Source organism: Sebastes fasciatus, chromosome 6 (assembly GCF_043250625.1).
Source record: "Sebastes fasciatus isolate fSebFas1 chromosome 6, fSebFas1.pri, whole genome shotgun sequence".
NCBI classification, from domain to species: domain Eukaryota; kingdom Metazoa; phylum Chordata; class Actinopteri; order Perciformes; family Sebastidae; genus Sebastes; species Sebastes fasciatus.
The window spans coordinates 29787030-29803023 of NC_133800.1; the positions used below are offsets into that span (position 1 = coordinate 29787030).

A 15994-nucleotide genomic window follows, 5' to 3' on the forward strand; every position below is an offset into this window, starting at 1 on the left:
AATAAAAAAGGACTATTATTCTGGGAATGTCCCTGTATGACTCCTTTACTCCTTTCTATTTGTCCTGCTCATCATTCCCTTCTTCTGTCCTCTTCCCTTTCTTCAACTCAAGAGACGCGATGTGAAGACATCTGAGGAGCAGTGGTGGAGAGTAACTAAGTACATTTACTCAAGTACTATAAAAGAAACTTTGATATTTTTCAACCTCGATCCTATTTCCCCATGTTTTCGCAACGCAATCGCTTGTGGCAACTCTGCATCATCAGTTTATGTCCACTAACAGTGCTTGTTTTTGCCACTGACAGGCTCTGATTGTTATTATAAGTGTCTGACAACATTATGGAAAGAACCCTACAAAGAAAAAAATTTTTTTCTTACCTTTCGCTTGATCCGTCTGTTGGTTATTGGGTGTCTCACTCAGAGAAGCCTCGTTCTGAATTCTTGCGTCGCCTCCACATTGTCGAAATCATCTAAAAATGAAGATAAGATAAATTAAGATAAAATAAGATAACATATACTTTATTGTCCCAAGGGGAAATATAGCTTGGGTAATAGTGCTGTGCAAAGCTGCAATCAGCTCAAAACAAAAAAAATTACCAACAAGACATTGAAGATCTTTTAGATAACACTAAGCTTCGCTTTCTGTACTCCAACACAACAAACACTGACAACACTGACACTCCTCTCTCCAACTCTCACTCACGTTTCCACCGTTTTTTTTTCCAGCAACAAGTCACATGATATAGTAACAAACAGAAACCGAAAGGTAAGTAAAAGGTTTAATTTCTCTGTAGGGTCCTTTCCATAATGGTGTCAGACACTTACATTAACAATCTGAGTCTGTCAGTAGCAAAAACAAGCACTTTTAGTGAACGTACACTGACGGTGAGGAGTTGCCCCAAGCGATCAAGTTACAGCCCATTTAGTGGCTGCCATCTGCAGCATTCTCCCTCAATACTGGACCGATTTCAAAAATTGTTGTCCCTATAACTTAGACACAAACGCATGAAAAAATTGGGTCCAGGTTGAAAAATACCAAAGTTACCCTTTAAGGTCAATGTTGAGGTACTTTACTTGAGTATTTCCATTTTCAGCTCCAGTACTTTATACTTCTACTCCACTACAATTCAAAGGCAAATATTGTACTTCTATACCTTTAGTTACTTGTTACTTTGCAGATTCAGTTTCATAATGAAAAATATAATCAACAAATAAATTGTTATGTATTCTTGTGGACTTAGGACAGACTTAAGTCAGTATATATAGTGAAAAATAAGCTGCAACATTAAAGTGATGTTCACATTAATGCATTAATAATTATAATTCAATAATATAACAACATCATTCTGAAATAAGCCATTCTATATAATGAGTAAATCTATCTATTTATGAACATCAAATTGTTCCTCAATTAATGTACGATTAACTTTGTTGTTTACAAAGTTTACAAACGATAACATTCATTTTCATCACAGCCTGTGCGTACACTAGGGTCGCATTAATATTAGGTTAGCTCCTAATTTAAAATTTCAAAGGCACTTTGTGAACTTTCAAGGGCAGTTTTGCCCCGAGAACCCATTAATTTCTACCCTGGTGAGTGCGTATTATTTGTGTGCTTCCCATTCAGCCATTTCAGTAAAGTGGCCTAAAGGCAGGCCGATCTGATAAAACAGTAGAGGCTGCGATAATAAGCTCTGTCAAGCTGAATCTGGGCCTTGAGAGCTTCAGAAGGACGTGAACTTCAGATCAGAAACAGCAGATCAGTCATGAACAAGACAAAGAGAAGACGAACAGCGGCATTCTGGACGATTTAAACCGCAGGGGCCAGACCAGGGCCAGCTGTCTGTTTGGACGGGCCGGTCGAGTTAACCCTGGAACTAAGAGTGCTTATTTTAGCAACAGCATGGATTCGGAAATGGAAGGACACATATTTATGTTGCAAGTTTCAACAATAAAGGAGTACAGATCTATTGGGATGAAAATAGCTATTGCATTTCAGGGGGTTCTAAAGGGCTCCAGGCTTGTTGCCACACGGCCACTGTCCCCTTTATCGGACCCATCTTCAAACCCTCAATGACGACAAAGTGAAAGACAACTTTAAATGGTCGCAAGAAAATTTTAATGAAAAGGTAGAAAAGAAAGACAAACTGATTAGAAACAATTCTTCAGAACAATTTACAAAACAACAATTGATTCCTATTCCAGACTCTTTCAGTTGAAGATGTTCTACAAGAAGACCAGTTGCATTTGTTTTTCTATTGTCCATAAGTTGCAAGATTCTTGACCAATATCTAAAGTTGTTTAAGGCCACTCAATGTAACTAGAATTACCAGCATACCGGTTGTATGCCTCCACCAACAAGTCGAGTTGAAGTTCACATCCAAAATGTCATCACTTCATCATTTTATCCTATTAGACATTTGTTTGAAATTGTCATAATTAGCAGATGAATTCTTGATTTATGGCCAAAAGCTTGTTTTCTGAGGTCACAGTGACCTTGACCTTTGACCAACAAAAGCCAAAGTAGATGTTTGTGCCAGATGTAATGAAATTCCCTCAAGGAGTTTCAGAGATATCTCAAGAATGGGACGGCCGTAAGGTCACAGTGACCTTTGACAACCAAAATATAATCAGTTCATCCTTGAGTCAAAGTGGACATTTGTGCCAAATTTGAAGAAATTCCCTTACGGTGCTCCTGAGATATTGCGTTCACGAGAATGGTCCGGACAGACAGATGTACGTACAGACAGACAACCCTCCGGCCACGGCTGTCGCCAGCGCGGAGGCATAAAAAGTTGTCACTATGTCGGCACACACCTTTCACCCTCCAAAGAGCCACACCAGCTCTCTGATTAAACACTCAACACTCCAACAACACACCACAATAGACGTTATGTTTATGAAGGAAACAAAACCTGCAAAATGACACTTACATGAGGTGCCTTCATAATGCAAAATCATATTTAGTCTCCAAATAGTTTTCAGTAATCCAACACCATTTTAAACTAATGTTGCTCCGGTGTTGTTGCTAGAGACACACTGTTGGGATCCATTTATTCCTCCGTCCGTTGTGTGTTTCATTTCCTCTGTGGTGAATTAGCAGTCAGAGGACCACCGCACCCGAATATGTGCTCTGTGTCGGTGTTATTTCTGTTGGTGAGTGTGCATTTATAATTTGGATCTTGACGTGTGTGTGTGTGTGTGTGTGTTTGTGTGTGTTTGTGTGTGTGTGTGTGTTTACCACTAGTTAATTAAGAAAATGCTCAACGCTTGACTCAGTTGCATCTCAAGGCCACGAGCACCTCATCACTCCAGGAGTTGAAGGCGGAGAGGGGAAGTGGCATGAAGAGATTAGCATTTTCTCCCTCTTTCATTATTTCTACTACATTCCTAACTTCCTCTGTTCTCCCTTTTTATTTGTCCTTGTCTCACTTTCTGTCACTGCACTCACTTTTTCATTTCCCTCCCTCTCCCTCTCTCTCTCTCTCTGGCTTTGTAATGGCTACCTTTCAAACATCTCGAACAGGCACTTCTCAGCCTTTTCAAATTCCATTTCCCCCCGCAGGCACATGTTGAAACCCTTGGATCTATTTAGATGCACCTAATGACAATTTCCTCAAACACTTGAGGTATCTCCGTTTTACTCGGATGCAGATTTGTCTAAACTGTGTTTCAAAGTGAAACGACGCTCCCTGCTGTGCCTGGTAATTACACTCTGGTGACTTGGCAGCACAGCCACTCAGCGACAACTGCCTCATTTAAACTGCAGCTTATATGAAATTATTCCATTGCTATAGTTGCAGAACAACAGTGAAAACATTACACCGAGGGAGCTAAGCAACACAGACGTCCAATAGCTAGGGGACACACAAAACCAAAAAGTGGTACCTGAAATACATAAAGACATCGTCATATATATACTCCTCCAATATCTTCACATATAATACGGCTATTTTGTGGATAATTACTGTATGAGGAACAATGAGTTGCTGCTAATGCTGCTAAAATTTCAGGTTGATTGTTTCACACAAGACACAACGGCTCCCTTCAGTAAAGCTGAAATGGAAAAGGAGAACATTACTGAGACACTCTTCAACATTGTTTTCACCATCAACAACCTCGAACGGCATCAGACAGTTGTTGAAGAAAAAACAAGCAACCAATCACAGTCCCCACGAGTATCTCTGTAGCCGCCGTGGCTTCAGAGTGTGTAAGTCAATTTTTGAAGAAGGCACACGGCAGGGTCGTGTCTAGAAGGTAACCCACAATTTGTGAAACTCTCGCGAGATGGTTAAGGTTAGGCATTGACCTTGAATGATTAAAGGGATAGTTTGGGTGTTTTGAAGTGGGGTTGTATGAGGTACTTATCCATAGTCGGTGTATTACCTACAGTAGATGACGGTCGGCACACCCCCAGTTTGGAGAAACAGACAGTACCGGAGTAAAGCAATGTACTGCTGTGGACGGGGCCAGCAGCAAAACGTAATTTAGCCACCTAAAAGAAAAGCTAACCTAAAAAAACAAAACAATATCCATTCAAGCATACGCTATATTTAGAATATTTCCACTTCTTTATCTTGCAGTCAGACCCTTTCTGATGAGGAACTGAACTGAAAGTGAAAGTTATTTTTATAAAACGATCACTATATCCTGACAGTAGTGCATAAAAAAAAAATCATGTGCCTCTGCATCCTCCGGTGCTCCTAATGGCATCTGCAAGATTTCACAGACCGGAGGAAAACAACCAATCAGAGCCGAGCTGGAGCCTGCCGTCTCTGAGCAGCTGTCAATCACTCTCAAACTCCGATCAAACGGTCAAACTAGGCAGCGCTGATCAAATATGAATCAATGTTCTGTTACTGTAATGCCTATTTCTCTCCTCAAATGTTTTCAGAAACATCTTGTAGTGTACTGTTTAGCTGTAAAATGAGAAAGTTTGTGACCCGGCAGCCATGTTGAGATAGGTTGAGGAAATACCAAGCACCGCCCACCAGCCGGAGCACAGCCAATAGGAAATCTCTCTCTGAAATGACCTGTGATTGGTCAAAGTCTCCCGTCGTGGGCTAGATTTTTTAAAGCCTGAAAACAGATTCATGAGGAGGAGCAGAAGTCTAGTTTTCTCTCAGAACACTTGAATTACAATATGCTGAAAAGTTATTATGGAATTTTTGCCCAATGATGCCAAAAACCATTCTGCTAACTTTTGGTGACTTTAGGAGAAATCTACAGACGCAAACAGACAAAATGTAGTAAAATAAACACCTAAATGTATATTTTGGATGTTTTCCAGTCTGAAAGAAGACATGTTATGGAAGCAAAACAGCCCAAAATCAAAAAAATGACCAGAGCATGAAAGATTATATTTTTGCCTGGGGAGTCTCGCCATTCAATTTTTTTTTAATTATGCTTTGGTTGGTATGAGCAGATGTTGTATTATCATAGGAACATACATGAAGTACTAATTAACATTTTGCTGATACGTTCAGTTAGAACATTTTGTGACTTCTTGGCAGATATGTTAATTAAAAATGTTTCCTCCTTATGTTGATAAAAATGTAATTGGGAAGGCATTACGGTTCTCTCAAAATGTATTGGCTGTTGAAAATTCACAGTATATGCAGTATAGAAAGATCATATTACTCAAGTGGGTCAGTTCAATATATTTTGTTAAACATTTTCCTACATTATAGAATGCTGGAAAGAGACGACATTATGGTTTCAATGACATTTCATTTTACAATTAACACTTGAAATGATGAAGGCAGTACAAAATGTAAACCATACTTTGGTGTTTAATTTTCACCTCTACTTAAAATTTCATTTTTTTTCATTTTACAAAATGAATCAAAACACTGACAATGAGATGATCTTGATAATAATGCAAATAAATATTAAACTAAATATAAATCATACCCTCTAAACTAAAAAAGAAATCAAGTGTGAATTGAAATCAAACACTATTATTAAGCTTGTTTATAAGATATTTAGTCAACCACATTATGATTTAGTGTATCACTTTCTTACCCTTTCTAATGATACAACAACTACTTTCCAAAAGTTCTCTGATTAATATCAAGTGGCGTCATATTTTGTAAAATGGATCCGTGGTATTTTGAAAGGAGCCCCTTCATGCGACACTTTCATTTTCATAAACGTGACTGTGAGAAAGGGGAACTACTCAAAGTCTGACTCATCTTTTAAAATGTTGGTCTCTTAAATGAATGGCTAGTGTGTGTGTGTGTGTGTGTGTGTGTGTGTGTGTGTGTGTAGAGAGAGGCAGGTGCTTGTGAGTGTTTTTCTACAGACGTTGCTTTGTCAAAAGGAAGAACTGTGTGTGAGTAGCTGACGCATGGTTGAAAAAGGGTGCTTGGATAAAAGTGATGAGGCCTTTTGTATAAAATCTGCAACCAAAAGTACAACAGAAGCAGCGTCTCTTTCTGTCCTCGCTGCATTTAGATTGCCTAATTTGCACATGAAATGAAGTAGCATCGTATCCCCGTGTAAGTATTGTGTATGTAGCGCTGATAAGCGACTTTATATTGCACCCTGTTGAACCATTACCTGCTGGTGATCGTATATGGCTTGTAATATGTAAGTAAGTCGTTTTTTTTATTATTGTGTACTTTGTGTTTTTGTATTTTGTTTTTATTGTAAAGTATGAATTTTTCTCTTAGGACAAAATTTCTGAAAAAATGTAAATACTTCAACTCCCATCATCCAATGCACTTATAGACTTAAACCCAACACTGACATCTATAGCTACACAAGGACTTGTAACAAAACCAGCTGATTTTAAAGCAACAGGCTTGTAAAATAAACCAATCAGAAACCACCGTTACATTCAACTCCCCCCTGATCTCTCTTCCTATTCGTCCACAATGCTGACCTTCTATTCCTGTGTCTCCATGGTAACCAATCAGGCAGGCAATACAGCTCGCACTCCTCTTCAAAAGCTGGGGACTCTTGACAGTAATTGGCAGCATATGTATGTAAATGTTAACGTTTTATATTAAGAGCCAACTTAATGAGCAACAGGAGAGGAGAGAGTACATCTTAAGAGCCCTGCCGGGTGAACCAGTAATTGAACCAGTGACCTTTTTAAGTGTTATCTTGAGGGGGTTGCTCTGTTGAAGCCTGGCCACTCAGGGCGGGAGGTTGGTCTGTGCAGCGCTGCGACCAAAACAAAACCAATATGGGGGCTCGGAGAGTGGGTCAGTTGACTACTTTGAAGGGCATCTGAGGGGCATTAAAAACCACTGAGGGAACTAAAGCATGACAGTGACACTGAATCAACAGGTTGACCATACCATACCAACCTACATAACTTACTACAATTAAAAATAAAACATGATATCAAATAACCCTCTGTGTTATTTTGTTATAACATTTTGTGTTGCTTTACTGTATCCAAGTATTTTCTTTCTTTTTTCGTATGAGGTCGGCTGACAGGCATCATCACTTCATGTTTTTATATGCTTCACTGTTTTTGAGCCACGCTTGCGGCACAGCTCTAAAGGCCCAGACACACCAACCTGACATCAAAGAACTAGCAGCGATGAAAGCCGACTGTTGCGTCGCCTCACGTTGCCTTTGTCTTGGCCGACAAGTTGCACAAAATACGAGAGTCAACGGCAAATTAGCACGTATGTTCTACGCTTGTGTGAGAAGAAATAACTCTCCCTACCAGCAGACCGTGGTAGTCTGTATTCATCATTCAAAAAGGGAAAGCGGAAGACCGAGGACTGCGAATATACAAGCCTTTGTTATGATACGTACATGGAATAAAGCAGCGTTTGCATCAAATCAGCATCTATCCCGCAGAAGTAAAATAGGAAATTCTTTCTTGAATAACACAAAAATGCTAGTATTTTCAACCAAAATAACATTCAACCCACTAGATGGCTCACAAACCTGACTTTCCTAAGTATGTCTTTTGGTGCATTGAACAAAACTGCAGCTCCATCTTAGTAAACATGCAGTCCAGAGTGGAATAATACCTTCATCTGTATAATAGAGCAGTAAAACACATTCTGAAGGCTGCCAACAGTGTTTCAATTCCAATTTATGCCCTTTTGAACTTTATTGCGGCGCATTGGGAGCCACAAGGTAAACAAAACTGATTGTGAAAAACAAGAAAACCAGTAACTTGTAACGGTAAAACACAAGAGATTTCAGGTGAAGAGGAAAAAACAGCATACTTTCTCACTTTCAGAACAGCAAAGACACAGATCAAGAAAGACTTTCTCCAAACAAAATGTGTTCGAATAAGATAAATAAATTAATCTCAGTGGCTCATAAAAACAAAATAGGAAAATATTGACCTGCAGAATGTGTAAATTACACACACCGCCATCTAATTCATCCCACAGACCCCTCTGTGTATTTCTCTGTGTGTGCTCTCTGCATGTGCATGAAACCACAGTGTAATTTTATTAAGGGTCTAACACACACACCCTCACACTCTCACTCTCACACCGATTTTGGAAGTGATGCCTGCTGTGGTTGTTTATATAACCAACAAATGAAGAATATTGTCCACAGACTACCATCGTGTGCACGTTCACACACCTCAAAACACGCTCGCACGCTTCTCTCCACGACTCCCTGCGTGTCACCATCAACCAATGAGGTACATCTTGTTGTAATTCAAGTGCAGCGCACACTCACACCTCTCCCTTCCTCTCTCCCTGCTTGACTTTCTCTCACAGCGTGACAGTATTAGCAGTCTAGGACTTCTGCTGTTAATGTTATGAGCGGTCCAGACCGGCTCGTTCACAACTCAACATGCCTCTGAGAGGAGGCGGCCTCTTAAGCCCTCTTACCGACACCACGGTACTCATGATGTGGCCTCTTCATGGCATTTAAAATGATGAGGGGAGAGATGAAAGAGGCTGGTTGCAGGGGCAAAGAAAGGCCAGTACTGACACGGGAACAGATCATCAGATCTTCATGTTGTTTTTAAAGGGGACATATCATGCTCATTTTCAGGTTCATACTTGTATTCGGAGTTTCTACTAGAACATGTTTATATGCTTTAATGATCAAAAAACACATTATTTTTCTCATGCTGCCTGTTTGAAAATACCTGTATTCAGCCTCTGTCTGAAACGCTCCGTTTTAGCGCCTGTCTCTTTAAGACCCCCTCCTGAAAAGGCTCAGTCTGCTCTGATTGGCTTGCGAGAAAAATATGGCGCACCTTTGCAAACGTAGTTCTAAAGCCGTGGGTGGAGATACTCAGATGAGGGGCGGTATATTCTAATGAAGGGAAGGGGAGCCAAATGTGAATGGCTTGTTTAATGTTTAATGTTTTCTGATCTGAACAGCCCACAAAAAACTGACTGGGTTGTCTTATTTCACAGTTTGTGGGTTGATAGGCACTCCGGATACCCAAATATATGAGCACAAGCACTGCAAAAGTGAGTTTTTCATGATATGTCCCATTCATTTTTTGGCTGGACCGCAGAGGGCCCTTAAATCAGGAGAATAGGCAAAGAGATTTTTTAAGGACAAGAGAGTCGTAAATTTCTTAGTTTAAATTTAGCTGATAAAAAAAAACCCTCAATGACAAATTGGCAATCTCTGATTCATCCCCTTACTGTTCCTGTCAAGAACTGATATTAGAGGGGGAAGAAAGACAAAAAATAACTTCCCCAGCTTTCATCATACACTGGGGACTAATAAAAGGAGACTGTATTTCTCAGCCTAACATGAAATGGACTGATTGTGCTGTAAAATATGAGAGAGATGAGGACATATCTATCATGCTCTCATAAAACCAGATCATAATGTAGTAGTAGTAGTAGTAGTTTCTGGCAGAATAAGCTTTGATGAATAACATTTCTGATTGAATTGCATTTGAAAAGGGAGATAAACCAATGACTCTCTGCTGTGGGAAAGGAAAAGGAAAAGATTAGAAGCTAATGATCAGATAAAGAACAAAAGAGCAGACCTGATTCTGTGGAAATGTTCAGAATCAGTAAATCAGAAAATGCATCTTGTTTTATAAGGTTTCTTTCCAAATTGCTGTTTTTAATTTTTCTAAACTCCTTTCAGAAACGCAGATGGTGTAAATACAAAAACAAGGATTTTCTAGGAAAATATCTTAGGTTGTCTCATCACTTTAATAATAGTCCATCTCTGCTTCACTTTCTTGCCAGTAAACATTTTATCAAGGCAGACGCCAGGTTTTACACGTTATGAACGTTTCATTTCTAGAAATGAAAGACTACATTTAGAGAAGACAAGTATACAGTGCAGGGTGGATTTGTAGTTTAAATCTGAAATCATAATTTTTGTTAAAAGCTGATTAGAACGTCAGGAGTGAAAGGAAACACCACCAGTGGGGTGATCAGTGGAAGAAGGTCATCATGGGGGCCACATTTTGTCTGAGACCGCCTCATGTAGATATATAGGCTGTATATATGAAGTGGACGTAGTCACCGTGACGTCACTCATTGGTTTGTGGACTGCCATTTTGAAGCCTTGAGTTCGGCATTTTGCAACCAGAAGTGACACAAGAGGTTGGAGCTAAGTACAACCGGACTGAAAGGTGAAAGGTAAACTTAAAGGCGCTAAATACAGGATTGGGAGCATTTCTTTTGCCTCTGCACGGCTCTCAACATGACGATGGCGAGCCGGCAGCTCACAGCTAATGGTGCTAAAGGCGCTAACAGTGCAAAACAACGGCGAAATTGCTGACAAAGCTAACAGTGTTTACCTGAGGGGGAACCAGAGTGTGGGTGCTACGCTTCCATGACAACGCCGTCGGTCAGTACGACATTATAAGATGTGACCGCTGTATGAGAGCAGTGCAAAGCGGCGGCCGTGAGCTAGCCAGTGGGGCACACTCACATGCACGAACATGCACTTAAAGCACGTTTGGCTGGCCCAGCTATGTCAACAAAGCACAGAGAAGCTCAGACTACAACACAGAGGGAGAGGGACTTCATTCTCTGCTCAGGTAGATATTACTCTTATATATCTTTACATAGCAAATAGTTGCTTGCTGCCATATTAAGGATACTGAATTTAGCAGCTTTAATCTTTCAACTTTAGAGTCGAGCAGAGCACCTTTTGGATGAGCCTATTATTATTTTAGGCAAACAATATTGCACACAGAAGCATATTTTGAGGGGAAACTAAATCTAAGTGTCCTTTTTTGGTAAAACTTCCATAGAACAAACTTCTTGTTTCAGCAATTTCTTTTCTTAAGTTTTGCCTGAGTCTCTGCTTAGACAGGTTGTTTTTTCTTTTACATATCGCTAAGCTCGGTAAAGCTCTGTTGCTTTTCAAGGAGCTGGAACTTTGTGGGATTTTTTTTTGTGAGAAAAGGTTAGCTCTCTCTTGGCTTCCTTTAGTACAGTAATAGCTCTGCTCTTAATCAATCTGTCACATGACCCTCCACATTCCCTCTTCCTCTGTACATATACTTTATTTTCTTTACTCTGATATCCTTTTGCTCTCCGCTGTGTAATCCTCTCCATCTGTCCCACTCTGCCTTTCTCTGTCTCTTACAGTATGTCGTCTCGCCTTTCTTCCCTCTCCATCTGCTGTAGTCTGTCATTTATGAACATATCGGTGCCATCTGCTGGACGCTCCAATCCAGAGTGATTCATGGTACTGTAGCACAAGAGCATTCAGTGTGAGCATGGGCGGGCCCAGCAGGAGTTTAAGGCTCTAATCCTGACATTGTTTGTTCATTACTTTACTCATTGAGGTGTGCTTATTATTGTTGTCTCTCTCCAGTCTATCCATTAGTCTGTGGAGAAGAATACTATGCATACAATTCTTGATGTATTATTCTGGGACTTCAAACATCGACATGGTATTTAACAGGATCGCTCAGGATGTTTTTCTTTTAACTTGATATCAGAATTATTCTTATATTATGTGTACATTACAAGCAGTATACACATATCTTGTTTGCTAACATGTTCACCATATCCATTTAAAGGGCGGGTCCATTATTATTATTATTATTTTTTTAGATTTTTATATAATTCCGTAGCTTCCCAGTGGTGTTCCTTGTGTATTCAAATCCAAACATTAAAATTTTGGTCTAAGTATATATATGTTTTAGTGTAAAAATGCAATTTCTGCATGGTAACACTGCTGCATATACAGTATAGTCAGTGTATTCATGTTACATACAGTAATTTAGATGCCGGTCGGCACGATCCCAGTTTGGAGAAGTAGACAGGAGTACCAGCACAGAAGCTAAGCAATTTACTGCTGTGTGGACGTCACGTTAGTTTGGATCCGAAAGTCACACAATAACACAAACAAACTAACCGATCGATGCAGCGGCACACCAGCAACTGCCGTGTTCTGCAAGGTAAAATTATTGTTTTTGTGAATAGATTCCGATCTGGTGGTTTTTAAGACCGTGATTTAATGAGTTCCCCGTCGGAGAGGGCCATCAGAAAGGGCCGTCTGATGGCGAGGTAAAGCGGGTGAAAATAATCTAACTTAAACTACACTAAACTTAAATTGATAGATTTTTTAGGAGGCTAAAATACGTTTTTCTCCACAGCTGCTTTACCTCGCTGCCAGACAGCCCTTTCCGACGGGGAACTGAAGCTGTTATATTGATCTATTCTAAACTACCAGACTCCATTCACAAAAACTGTAATTTTACCTCACAGAACATGGGAGAATACATAAAACCCCACTCCCAAAAATCTGAATTACCTTTCAGTTATTTCCAAACTTAGCACAGCTCACTTTGACTCAGCTAGTGCTAGCGTTCCTCTTCTTCATAAGTTTATTGATTAGCTTCGATTAGCGTACTTTGGTTACCTGCTTCATGCAACAGCTGAGTGGGTGTTTCCATTTGAAAAAACGTAACAGAACGCAGATGGACCCGCCCGTTAAAATGTGATGATAGGTCAATGTTGTGTTCACAGCTTGTTTCTGCTGCCCCCAAGTGGCCAAAAACAAAAATCAGTTATTGCAGGTTAAAACTGTGCTTTGTAAATATGTTTTCTGGTGCAACCCATGATTTAGTTTAGCGAAGCTTAAATCTCCACTTAGTGAAACTTAGTTAGCTAAATTTGAACTTATGAACATTTGGTGCAAACGGCCCCAGCTCTACAAACCGTAGAGTAAAACATGTAGCTGTAGCCGCTGTTAAACTCGTACTCCTCACTGCACACTTTAATCCACAAAAGTATTCCAATTTAGCACTACTGCGTAAAATTCGAGAAAGACCTTTCTGTGGCAATCATGTCTGATAGATGCGATAAATGCTTCAAGGTGAACTGAAATGGCTGTCGCTGCACAATGACGCAGCAAAGTCATTTTACATGTCTGCGAGCACGGTATGTTCTTAACATCTTAATTAGACTACACATTAAATTGCTGAGAAGTACAGCATTTCTTATCCCTTTCTGAAAAGAGCAAGGACACGGAGCTGCTCAGAATAGTGGGAGCTGTGCAGAAATAAACATCAGATAAATCAGTCATCTTCCAGGTCTGTCGACAAGTCCAGCAAGTTTTAATGAATTAACTTTTTTAATTGGGCCATGTTTTGACAACCTCAGATCCCATCCGAGCTGATGCTGATGATGAAGTTTTTACCCTTGCTCGTAGCTGTGGCACGTCGATGGCCTCGCGTACGTCTGAAAAGCTACTTAATAATCAGCCCGCTCAATTAGATTCAGTCTTATACAAAAGTTTTAATTAGCGCTGTTTTTCTTAATCTGTGTGCCTTTTGACAAAGTCATGAGAGAGATCGGGCGAGATAGAGAGAGACGCTGATGATTTGGTCCTGCCCTCCGCTTCCTCTTCCTCCTCGCCTCGCATGTGTTTCGATGAGTCATCATCATGTGACTGTGCCAGATTCTAATCAACTCTCTGCACCTGCTGCTGGTTTCTACTGTGTTACTCTGACAAACACCAAAGATAATCAAGGTTGAAAGGTAGACGTCGCCTCACCTCGCCCAAAATAACAACAACAACAAAGCCCGGTCGTCCCATGGTGCATTTGTGGCGATGACATGTGGTCCTAATTAATTATCGGTTCATTTGAAAGAGTGATAACAGCTCTCTGGCTCCCTATTGATCCGCTGCCGTTACCAGTGCTTCAACAAATTCTACCGATTTCTGGAAATAAACAGAGTGCCTGTAACTTTGCCTATTTTAGTGCTATGATTTGGCAAACTGATAATACTGCAGCTTTGAGAAGTAAGAGGTTGATGGGATAACGTAAGCAAATTAAGTATATTTACTCAAGTACAATTTTGAGATACTTAGAGTATTTTCATGTTATATTATACTTTATACTTCTGCTCAGAAACTCGTGTAGTGTTTACTTCACAACATTGAGGGCTGGAGTTACTTGTTACTTTTCAGATTAAGGTTTTACATTAATAAACATATGATGCATTGTTAAAGATTAAAGCAGTAGTTGGAGCCCCTCGTCACTTTTCAGATATATGAGTTAGAAGTACCTCCAAAGAGTGATTTCCCCTCTAAACTTATCAGATGGCTTCATTTCAGTAAAGGCCCAAAGGAGTAAAATAATCCACTATTTCACAAAAAGAGCAAAGCAAATGCTATTTTTTTTTTCTGTTCTACTCCATTAATCATCATACGACCCTTCAGATTCATCTTGTGACCCTTAAGAGGGGGCCCACTACTGGACTACACAACCAAATTGTGTATAAAGTGGTTAAACTTAGCTCCACATTGACCAGATACAACAGTAAAATGATCCTTATGCATTAATGCATCAGTATTAACGATCTAATGTCATGTAGTGGTTTCTGACCATTGATATCTGCGGATGGAGCCCTGCTGGGTATTCCCAGGTCACGGTTTGGGACAAAGGGTGATCGGGCTTTTGCTATTAGAGCCCCAAAACTATGGATCTCTCTGCCTACTGAACTCAGACACACAGTCTCTGGCTTCTTTTAAATCTCATCTTTAAACTTATCTATTTGTGAAAGCTTTTGGAATTGTTTGATATCGTTTTTATTCGTACTTTTTTTATTCCTATTTATCTGATCTCATTCATTTTATTGTCTTTACTTCATCTGTGCTCATGTCCTTTGGCCTTAATCTCATATCATCTGCCTTTTTTGGTTTTATTTTATTTTGTGAAGCACTTTGTAATATTGTTAAGAAAGGTGTGATATAAATAAAGTTTATTATTATATAATTATATCACTCATAGCAGCCATTTTTCTACAGAAGGGGTACCTTTAATTTTTTTTTTTATATATACTTTGCAGATAATACCAGGACTTCTAAAGTATGTTTATATTGTTGTATTGTTATTTGTGCTTAAGTTTTAAACACATGGTTAATGCTGTAAATTGAAACAAAACAACAACAACAACAACAAAACACAACACAACCACTTTGCTAAGTTTAGGCAACAAAACTACTTCATTAGGTTTATTAAAAAAAAAAACTTGGTTTGGCTTAAAATGACTACGTTTGTTACAATATTTAAGCTACAGAGTTAAATTAAAATAAGTGAACGTTGACTTCGGTGTCCTTATGCGGACTTCTGTGGACTGTCATTACAAATGTATACAGGGCTTCTTTTTTTTTTTACCACTTCATGATAAAGTAGGAAGAAGAAGGGTCTAACCCTTTCAGACACTTTCTGACGTTGATGCTTGAAGGGTGTGGTAAAAGAAAAGACAACATGACGGCTTGTGAATGTACAATTTTACACCTTTATACTTCTGCTTTATTATTTTCCTCCTCTGTCTTTTTTATGAAAAATGTCCACAAAGAGCATAAAAGAAACAGCTGGAAGGTTCCCGGGCTATTTCTCTTACAAAGTACTAGTTGAAAATTAATGCGAACTGACCTCTCTTGTATTTTTTATTTTATGCAACTATTACATCTCTCAGCAGGTTAATGTACAGGATGGTACATCTGAATGAGGTCAGGGTAAAGTGGAAACCAAACGGTAATGAGCAAGAGCAATCAGAGTGAGTGAGCTGTGGTCGTTTTTTAAATAGTTTCTCTTTTTTTTGAT

General features: G+C 39.5%; 1 long non-coding RNA gene across 1 annotated transcript in view; it reads right to left on the reverse strand.

Moving 5' to 3' along the window:
- Window positions 1-362: 362 nt before the first annotated feature.
- The window catches only part of LOC141770216 (uncharacterized), a 72062-nt gene continuing 56430 nt past the window's right edge, over window positions 363-15994 (reverse strand). The window contains exon 3 of the long non-coding RNA XR_012594469.1: window positions 363-470. This is a non-coding gene — a long non-coding RNA (uncharacterized LOC141770216). The remainder of the gene's footprint in view (window positions 471-15994) is intronic.